General features: G+C 35.0%; 1 long non-coding RNA gene across 1 annotated transcript in view; it reads right to left on the minus strand.

The window, feature by feature from the left end:
• LOC135199156 (uncharacterized) overlaps positions 1-8928 on the minus strand; it is a 10872-nt gene extending 1944 nt beyond the window's left edge. Inside the window, exon 1 of the long non-coding RNA XR_010310936.1 lies at positions 8892-8928. This is a non-coding gene — a long non-coding RNA (uncharacterized LOC135199156). The remainder of the gene's footprint in view (positions 1-8891) is intronic.
• Positions 8929-9905: the final 977 nt, after the last annotated feature.

The following is a 9905-nucleotide window of genomic DNA, read 5'->3' on the forward strand; positions in this document are numbered from 1 at the left end:
GGGCTCATGGCACCATTAACCTGATTTTATGGGGGCTGTAAGGTGCCATAAGCACCATTTATTCCCATTACTATTAGGATGTTCCGGTACCTGCAGTTTTTTGGGTTAAAGCACTGCCGGGAACATAACCCCTGTCATAGACTGAAGATATATATATATATATATATATATATATATATATATATATATATATATATATATATATATATACATATATATATATATATATATATATATATATATATATATATATATATATATATATATATATATATATATATGATATATATATATATGTAAGTGTTTACATAATAAAAATATGGAATGTTAGTCCATATATGATAAAAGACCAGATTGCTTGCAGGAATGTGATCAGACTAGAGACGCTAAAGATGACGTATACAATAAGTATGTAGGCTAAGTTGACATGCCGTCACCTGTAGTCATTCAATTGTTTTATAAACATTAGTCCAAGCTCCCTCCTTGAGACAACTACCCCGACCTATGATTCAAACGCCTACGTGATCTGTAGCGTGTCTCATTTGATTGTGTGTTCGTATGAAACTATGTCATTTGTAAGTATGTTCATATGTTCGAAATACTGTCTGTTCCTTCATAACTTGTAACAGAGATGGTAGACAAGCAGAACAGAGTTAGCTATCGTCTTTAGAAGACCTGTACCTCTTTACCTAAGCTTTATCATGTAGAGGAATAGGATTAGCCATCATCATTGGCAGAAGCGATCAAGCTATCGTTATTAGAAGACTTGTACAATCATACCTGATCTTCACCATGTAAAACTTCAGAAGAATATATATCTATTTTTATATTTCGTGTTTTCTACAAGAACCTCACCGAACCATGAGTTTAACACATCGTCGTAAAGATAATACCGACTTCGTAAGTGATCTACAAACCCCCAGACACTCCATTGAAGATGGAAGTGCAAATACCACCGACTTAGCGTAAGATTATCGCTAGTCTAACATTACCTCATAGGGCGCCTTATCATACAAGGCACAAGCCCTAATATTGGTGGCCAGCGTAACCAGAAAACTCTACAACGTCCTACGAAGAAAAAACCAGAATAATAAATCATGTATCATAAGAAGTCAACGACGACGGAAGCAGCAGATTCTTCAAGCAACCTAGTATCATCGTTAGTGAGCGACTTCAGAAAACAACAAGATTCGTCAAGCAACTTAGTATCATCGTTTAGTGAATAACTTCAAGAAACAAAACCGACGTGTCCTTTTCCTACGGCAACGGAAGCTTCGTCTCTCGTTAGAATCATTCAAGAAAACATCGTTAGTGAGCGTTTCCCCGGCACTGCAAGAAACAAACCGAACGCGTCTGCAGCATCGGATCTTTCAAGGGCTCGAATCATCGAAACAACGCGCACAAAGGGGAAACTGAAGCCAAAACCAGGTCATCCGCTAAATAGAGAAGGAGGACCAAGGCCGTGTGTCGTTATCGGAACACCGTGACTTACCCACAAAAGCAAGCTAATACAATTTTATTCATTTGGAGTAACTTTGAGTGTTTCCTTTGCAGGTCGAATTTCGTTATTCCTGTGGCTGAAGTTACGAGACATTCTTAATCTTACTTTTTTACAGAAATTATCTACATCATTGAGATTTCGCTACTGCGAGTTTTTTTTATCTTTGAGTGTCTGTTTCCAAGAAGTTCTACTGGCGAAGGACTCGTGCTGGGGATGATTTTTTTTTTCATTGACTACGAATATAATCACCGGGACAGACAATATGTCAGTAGATTTTGGATATGTGTTTGAACTTTTAGCTTATTTGTCATTACTAAAGCGTTAAGTTAGAGTTCAAATCTTTACGCAATCTATTTGGATATATAATTATCTATGGTTACGTTTTGCTTATTGATTTTATCGTGATTCCTTTTTTATTATAATTTGTAACCCTTCCGACTTCTTACGGCAGTGTATTATATTGACTCCACTTGTATCCATATTTATCTTTATCTTTATTTTTTTTTTTTATTTATTTATTTATATATTTTTTTTATATATATATTTGATAAATTAATGGTTGGCTTGAATATGTGGAAAAGTGTTCTAGCGGCGTACCGTATAAGGCTACTTGCGGCATCAATTCTATAGATACAAGATATAAATGATAAAGGTATTTAAAACCGCGAGAACCGCTATAATCCAGTTCGGATCCAATATCAGAGTTGTAACTCGTAAGACATTGACACTTCCTATTTAATTATCAGTTATTCTACCAAACCGATTGACTCTGGGTGATAAAATATATTATTGGTTTTCTTAATGGAAAGGAATTCACACAACGTGTTAAGGAGATTATTATTGATTTACACCACCCGAGTCACAGATTATTATGTGTTGAATTCCATGTTTACTGATTTAGCACTCATAAATATTCCTAACGCACTCCATTGCGGTGTTTGTTTTTAGTGCTATTAATTCTATATAACGTGTCAAGGAACTATTAACACTAAGAAGTGTTTATTCCCTCTGTCAGACTCGTAATTCTGTTAATAATTCTACGTATATTCTTTCAAGGATTGATTTGGCACAGGATAGGCCCTTAACTGACAGGTATCCTAGTGTATCCCTTGTTTTCATGACACGTGTTACAATTAGTTATGTGCTTTTTATATCTGTAAGCATTGTAGGCCAGTAAAACAGTGATTTGGCTTTCTGTGACATAGTAGGAAACCCTGGATGACGGAATGCAACCAGTTTATGACGATTGGTATGAAAGAGATTATTACTACTACCTGGTCGTTAGTCATCTGCTGTGTTCTTTCGGGTTTTCTCGTCACGGACCTACATATAATATTACATTTGATTACATTATTCTGATACACATACTTTAAATATACTTTTGCTTTAGGGTTTCTGCTCGAAGTGTTTATTGTTTTTGCCTAGGCCACTGACCCTGTTTCCGTTTTCGAAGTGTTTATTGTTTGGTGTTTATTGCTGCTGACTCTTTGTTCAGTTTGTAACAGTTCTGCGCTCCGACCCAGATATTCAATGCTCGCGATCTCTTGGTTTAAGGAATTTTCTTGTTTAGATACGGTTTTTAACAATAGGCACGGATATTTTCTATATTTTTTTAGTCTAATTAATGGTTCTTTGCAGTATGGTGCGGGATTTGCGGATAATGCGTCAGCTATGATAATTGCTTTCCCAGGTAGATATCTTATCTTGGCTCCAAAGACCTGAATGATCATTTGTCACCGAGTTCCTTTTGGACTGTGATTAAAGCCTTTGAAAAACTCGGTAAAGGACTCATGTTCAGTAAGGACTTTATCAGGATAGCCATAGATTATGAACTTAAAATGTACTAGTGAGTTAAAGATACCTAGCCCTTCCTTGCTTATTACTGCATATTTACTTTCAGAGGGCTTTAGTTTACGTGAATAAAAAGCTATAGGGAAGAACTGTTTATCATATTACTGAAGTAGTATCCCTCTTACCCCTTGGTCTGAGGCGTCTGTTGCAATAAAAAAAAATTCCTTATTTAAATCAGGGATTTTTAAGTTAGGTAAGCTGCATTTTCCGCTTTTAAGATATCGAACGCCTGTTGATGCTTTTCAGACCATAATAAATCTACGCTCTTCTTCGTAAGATCTGTTAAAGGAGCTGTCATGATTGAAGAGTTACATATTTACATACGATTGTAATACCCACTACAGCGCAAAAGTGCTGTATCCCCCTTTTACGTTAATAAGTACCGGAAAGTTATGAATAGCTGACACCTTACCATGGACTACTTTTAAGACCATTGACCAGACACATAAACCTAGATAAACATGTTCGTTTTAAAAAAGAACTCACATTTAGATATTTTACTCTGAGATTATTTGTCTTTGTCTCTGTAGCACTAGCTCTACTTTATGTGAATGTACTTCTAAGGTATTAGAAAAGATTACAAGATCATCCATATAGGCATGTAGGTTATCCCCTAAATAGAGAAGGAGGACCAAGCCGTGTGTCGTTATCGGAACACCGTGACTTCCCACAAAAGCAAGCTAAGTACAATTTTTATTCATTTGGAGTAACTTTGAGTGTTTCCTTTGCAGGTCGAATTTCGTTATTCCTGTGGCTGAAGTTACGAGACATTCTTATCTTACTTTTTTACAGAAATTATCTACATCATTGAGATTTTGCTACTGCGTAGTTTTTTTTATCTTTGAGTGTCTGTTTCCAGAAGTTCTACTGAAATATCATAATCATATACTATGTTAATTTTATCATTTTGGGTGATTATTAATCCCTTACGTAACAAATCATATTAAACAGTGAATAGCGTTTACGCAGTGACGTCTGTATTTTATACAGATGCATGGATAGGGTCGTTAAGCACCGTAGTGATTAGAAAAACACACGAAAAAAAACAAGTGGAACACCCGTACAAATCTATATAAATTAGAGGTACACTATTTTCGGGTCCTGACAATATGCTCCTTTGGTTCAAAGTCCCGATCGCAGTTTTTAGCCTTGAGTTTTTTTGAGTTATATAAAATATCGAACCTCAATGACTCAACTCAACTTTAAAAATATGGCTGGATTGCAAGGAATAACATGTCTGTAAAAAACTTTCATCAGCTAAATGCGCTGACCAGGATCCCTCACTATTTCAAATTTTTAGCAAAGAATGAAGTACAAACAGTTAATATTGTATGCAGTAGTGATAACTTGTCTTATTAGTAATCGCTCAGTTCCTAATAGTTCGTCATTCATTGCTTTATACGTAACCAGCAACATAATGCTAAAAACACACAATACGTTGCCGATGGTAATAAAGAGAAGGATCCTAATTATTACAAAAGAAATAGAAACAGTAGCCCGTTCAGAATCAAACAAGCAAACTCGGTGACTGTGTCACCTAGTCAGGCGGTCAAGGTCAGTCAAAAACTGCCGAAGTTTTTCAAAGCAAAGCAAATTCCACACAATAAGCGACTCTAGCAGTGTGGGGAAAAGCGATGTTGGTTCATACATACCGATATCTTTTTGAATTAAAAAGGATTTTTCCTATGAAACACACGACCGTAAATAAAGTAATCAGAGCAGGTTTTTGGTTTTTTTTTTTAATACGTAGTTTATTTATAATAGTTGGTGGATCAAAGCCCGACTGTACGCGCCGTAAAAATTAGAAAAATATCTTGTTTATTTCTTTAGTAAGAACGTAATATCCTGTATTTACGACTCACCGTCTGTTGTTTTCGAATTCTCTTAATGAGAAGTCCGGATAGCGAGCGTTTACAGATACCTCTATATTATAAAAAACATTGATCTGTATCTAGTGTAATTGTAAGATTCATCTAGGGGTATACAAAATATTATCTTACATCCTGCAATAAAGGCGTGTTTATCAAAGGAAAATCCTATAAACCTTCAAACATATTAAAATCCGTTTGAACAAAAAAGAGACAGTTAATCAAATAATAACTTATATAGAGGAACTATACATTTGTCTCATAAATCGTAACATTGTTCAAATGACCCAACAGAATTCTCCCACAACCGCAAGTCGCACTTTGCACGCAAAATCTCGAGAAGCTGCACCCTCGAATGTCTTAGTGCGTGTAAAAGACTTTGCTGGGAAATGAAATTTTAATCCTTCCCGACACTCTGAAATATAACGATTTCCGCGAACAAAGCCCTAAAAGTATACATATCGTGGATACGGAAGTTATAAATATCGCATTTTTTATTGTTGCTAATTTTTTTAATCCCTGCCCAACCAGTCGTGGATGAATCTCTCTGATAATCTATCTAAAGTAATATCCGTAAAGTCATTCAAGCAGAGGTGATTCAGCAGAATTTTTTTTATCTTCTACCTGAATACCAGGAAGTTTCTCCACTAGCGAGTGATCTCTGGAAAAAAAAACCGGATGTAATTTAACACAAAATACGGTCTAAGACAAACATAAAGCTATATCATACCTTCGTATAGACTCCCAATGAAATTTCAAATAGAGATAAATGACGAAGTTGACAAATGTTAGTAATAGGAGTCATTAGGAAATCACATAAGCCCATATAATTTTTCCCTCAAACGTCATGCCATAAAAGATCGGATTTCGCGTATCTGCGTAGATTCTGTCGCTTAAACAAGGAACGATCCCTCCCGATAGTTTCCAGTGCGATGTACCGACGACATCTTATCTCTGTTAGGTTTAGAATAAATTTTTTTCGCCAACTTGCACTTACTTAAAGGCTTTTACCTGATACCATTACCTAAGTTGATTGTACCTCATACGCACCGTTTTCAGCACACTGCAGGGGATATTATCAATTTTTTACGTATGCCTCCGGCTTACGTTGCGCCCCAATTACAATATAGTGTTTGGAGACTTTTAGAGGATGCGCACGAGAAAATTGAATATTGACTTTTGTTTGGGCACATAGAATCATGATTAATATTCTCTTTGACTCTTATGTTGCCTGGCAATCTTACAAATAGCTCCGTTTTCCACTTCTTTGTCTAGTAATTCACTACCAGTAATATCGAATTTTCTTTGGGATTTGTATTGATATCTGTTTATTTGTTATAATTAATGGATATTTTTACAGTCATCATAGACCTGGATAGGTTCACTCATTGTTAATGCCATGATAAAAAGTTTGTACAACGACTCTTTTGAATTCCAAAATATCAGCCAATTCATGTGGGTTAAGTCTGGTCTAAATGGCTCTCTTCCCTCCCCTGTATTTGGATGTCGTCTGAATTTACTTTTGCCCTTGTGACAAGTATAATTTCACTTGCAGGCTGATTAATGGAACCTGGTTACAGTATCCTGCAGTACGAGAGTTTCACATCGCAACTTCAAAAAATCGTTCGTCGCAGCGGACGACTACAGTCAGTAACAACCGCCTACAATGTGAAAGGAATTTCATGGACTTCTTCGACCGACACCGTATCTCGTCGTTAATCTCGTTTTAATGCAGAATGCTCCAGCGGCTGTCGGAATTCGACTACAAAGGGACATACTTCAGACGATTACGACCCCGAAGGATATTCAACTCTACTTTGCTGGCGAAGGACTCGTGCTGGGATGAATTTTTTTTTTTTCATCGCGAACGGAATCGTGTAGCTTAGGATGCAGAGAATAAGTATGAGCGCAAAATAGAACGTTGGACCCGCCAGGCAAATTTTCCCCTTGTTTTAACCATTGAAAAGGTGGTTGTCTGGAACTGTGTAATGGACGAAAAGTTGTTCGAAAGCTAGTTAAAAGTGAAGTAGTATAACCTCGGTCATGTATCCTATATATAATAAAGTATCATGTATCCTATATATAATGATCATAAATAACAGAGTCGAAATATATCTTTGCGTGTACGCAATAGGAATCTCTTATATAAATGATCATAATAACAGAATCGAAATATATCTTTGCGTGTACAAGCAATAGGAATCTATTTAAAGTGCACATATATTAATCATAATTATTAGAATCCATATACATATGTATAAACAAACAGTTAGCCTATAATCAATCTGTTACCTTTTTTTCTTACCAATATCTGCAGGTATTTATGAGTTAAGTATATGAATTAATGAACCAGCTCTATTAACATTAGCAAAAAATCAACGAATCAATCAGCATAAACATTAATAATTTTATCAATTCATATATGCAAAATTTTTTATCAGTTTTAAAATATGATTTTATCATGTTAATCTTCATTCTATGCAATTATCAGAGTACATTAGTATTTTCTGTAGCATAAGTATCTTAAAGAGATGAGTGAAAAACTGTATCATTATAATATATCACGTGATCACTATTATTTACCAATATCATTGTTTTATATTTTTTATTACTTGAATCAACTTCATGTACACCATGAATTTTTATTTACTAATATATATATATATATATATATATATTATAGTATATTATATTCACATAGTGTCTGTATCACACTCCTATAAGTCAAATGCAAGTCAAGTTTGAGTAATATTCAGTAGTTGGTTTTGGTAGCTGACCGAGCTAATGTAAGTGTTTACATAATAAAAATATGGAATGTTAGTCCATATATATAAAAGACCAGATTGCTTGCAGGAATGTGATCAGACTAGAGACGCTAAAGATGACGTATACAATAAGTATGTAGGCTAAGTTGACATGCCGCACCTGTAGTCATTCATTGTTTATAAACATTAGTCCAAGCTCCCCTGCTTGAGACAACTACCCCGACCTATGATTCAAACGGCCTACGTGATCTGTAAGCGTGTCTCATTTGATTGTGTTGTTCGTATGAAACTATGTCATTTGTAAGTATGTTCATATGTTCGAACTACTGTCTGTTCCTTCATACTTGTAACAGAGATGGTAGACAAGCAGAACAGAGTTAGCTATCGTCATTAGAAGACCTGTACCTCTTTACCTAAGCTTTATCATGTAGAGGAATAGGATTAGCCATCATCATTGGCAGAAGCGATCAAGCTATCGTTATTAGAAGACTTGTACAATCATACCTGATCTTCACCATGTAAAACTTTCAGAAGAATATATATCTATTTTTATATTTCGTGTTTTCTACAAGAACCTCACCGAACCATGAGTTTAACACATCGTCGTAAAAGATAATACCGACTTCGTAAGTGATCTACAAACCCCCAGACACTCCATTGAAGAGATGGAAGTGCAATACAACCGACTTAGCGTAAGATTATCGCTAGTCTAACATTACCTCATAGGGCGCCTTATCATACAAGGCCCAACAAGCCCCTAATATATATAATTATAATTTAATTTATAATTTATATAATACTTTATAGATATTAGATATATATTTATCTATATATATATAAATATATATATCATTATATATGTAAAAAGGAGAGAGAGAAGATTTGTCCGTTTTTTCCTGAACTTACCGGTTTGTTCTAAGCTGACCTGGGACACAACCTCCAATCGTCTGTAAGTGTGTAAAAATGAACTTGCATAAGAATTAAAGATTATTTGGCAAAGCAAGACTGCTCAGGTTGCTGTGACCTTTTGAGGAAAAAATGATGAAAACAGAGAGAAGTGTGAATAGTGAAATAAATATATTTCACTATATATTAATCAGAGAATTTTTATTTTCAAGACTCAACTGAGTTTATGCTACTCAGTTATTGTATTATGTAAATCACTCTAATTTAATATTCTTTGTTTGTCTTTAAGATGATGAAGCAGTAGCATCGTGACTCACATTTCGTGTTTTAAGGATTAAAATTCAATTACATACCTCGCTGAAATTTGTTTTTACATAATGTTTGTACCTTATGTGGTCAGCTGTGGTGCTATTTTATATTTCCCTCTTATTTTCCCAAATGAGCTTTTTCTTCGATAGTCAGCTGATACCCATTTATGGCGAATATTATCGTTAACGGCTGTAACCTCTGTTTTGATACTCATCCTCCCATAATTGATTCCTTTCTGCTCCAGTTTATCCATACATAAATGATCTGACTATAACCGCAAGGAAAATGACAGGAGTTTTGACTTTACTCATCATGAAACCCTGTTGAGGAATGAGGTGGTCTTTAAATTATGACAGAAAGGATCACTAGTAGATGAAAATTTCATAAAAAATGCTGTCATTGTCGTCACAATGAGTGGAGTTATAAACAGTACAGAAAAACTTAATTATTAATAAGATATGAGTATTCATTTTTATTTTCGATTTTCGTTGGTGAAAGAAGGCTCTGTTTGACCTTAGATTTTAGCACGTTTTAATTAACGTTAAGTTAGGTATATAATGTTTATAACTTATTCGTTAGGGGGGAAAATCTTGCACGCGTCCCGAGTAAGCTATAACGGCTGCAGCCTCTATTGTGATGTTCATCGTCCCTGAAGTGATACAACCACAGAAAAATAACAAGATCTTACATTAATTATTGATCATG

Source organism: Macrobrachium nipponense, chromosome 25 (genome assembly GCF_015104395.2).
Source record: "Macrobrachium nipponense isolate FS-2020 chromosome 25, ASM1510439v2, whole genome shotgun sequence".
NCBI lineage: Eukaryota > Metazoa > Arthropoda > Malacostraca > Decapoda > Palaemonidae > Macrobrachium > Macrobrachium nipponense.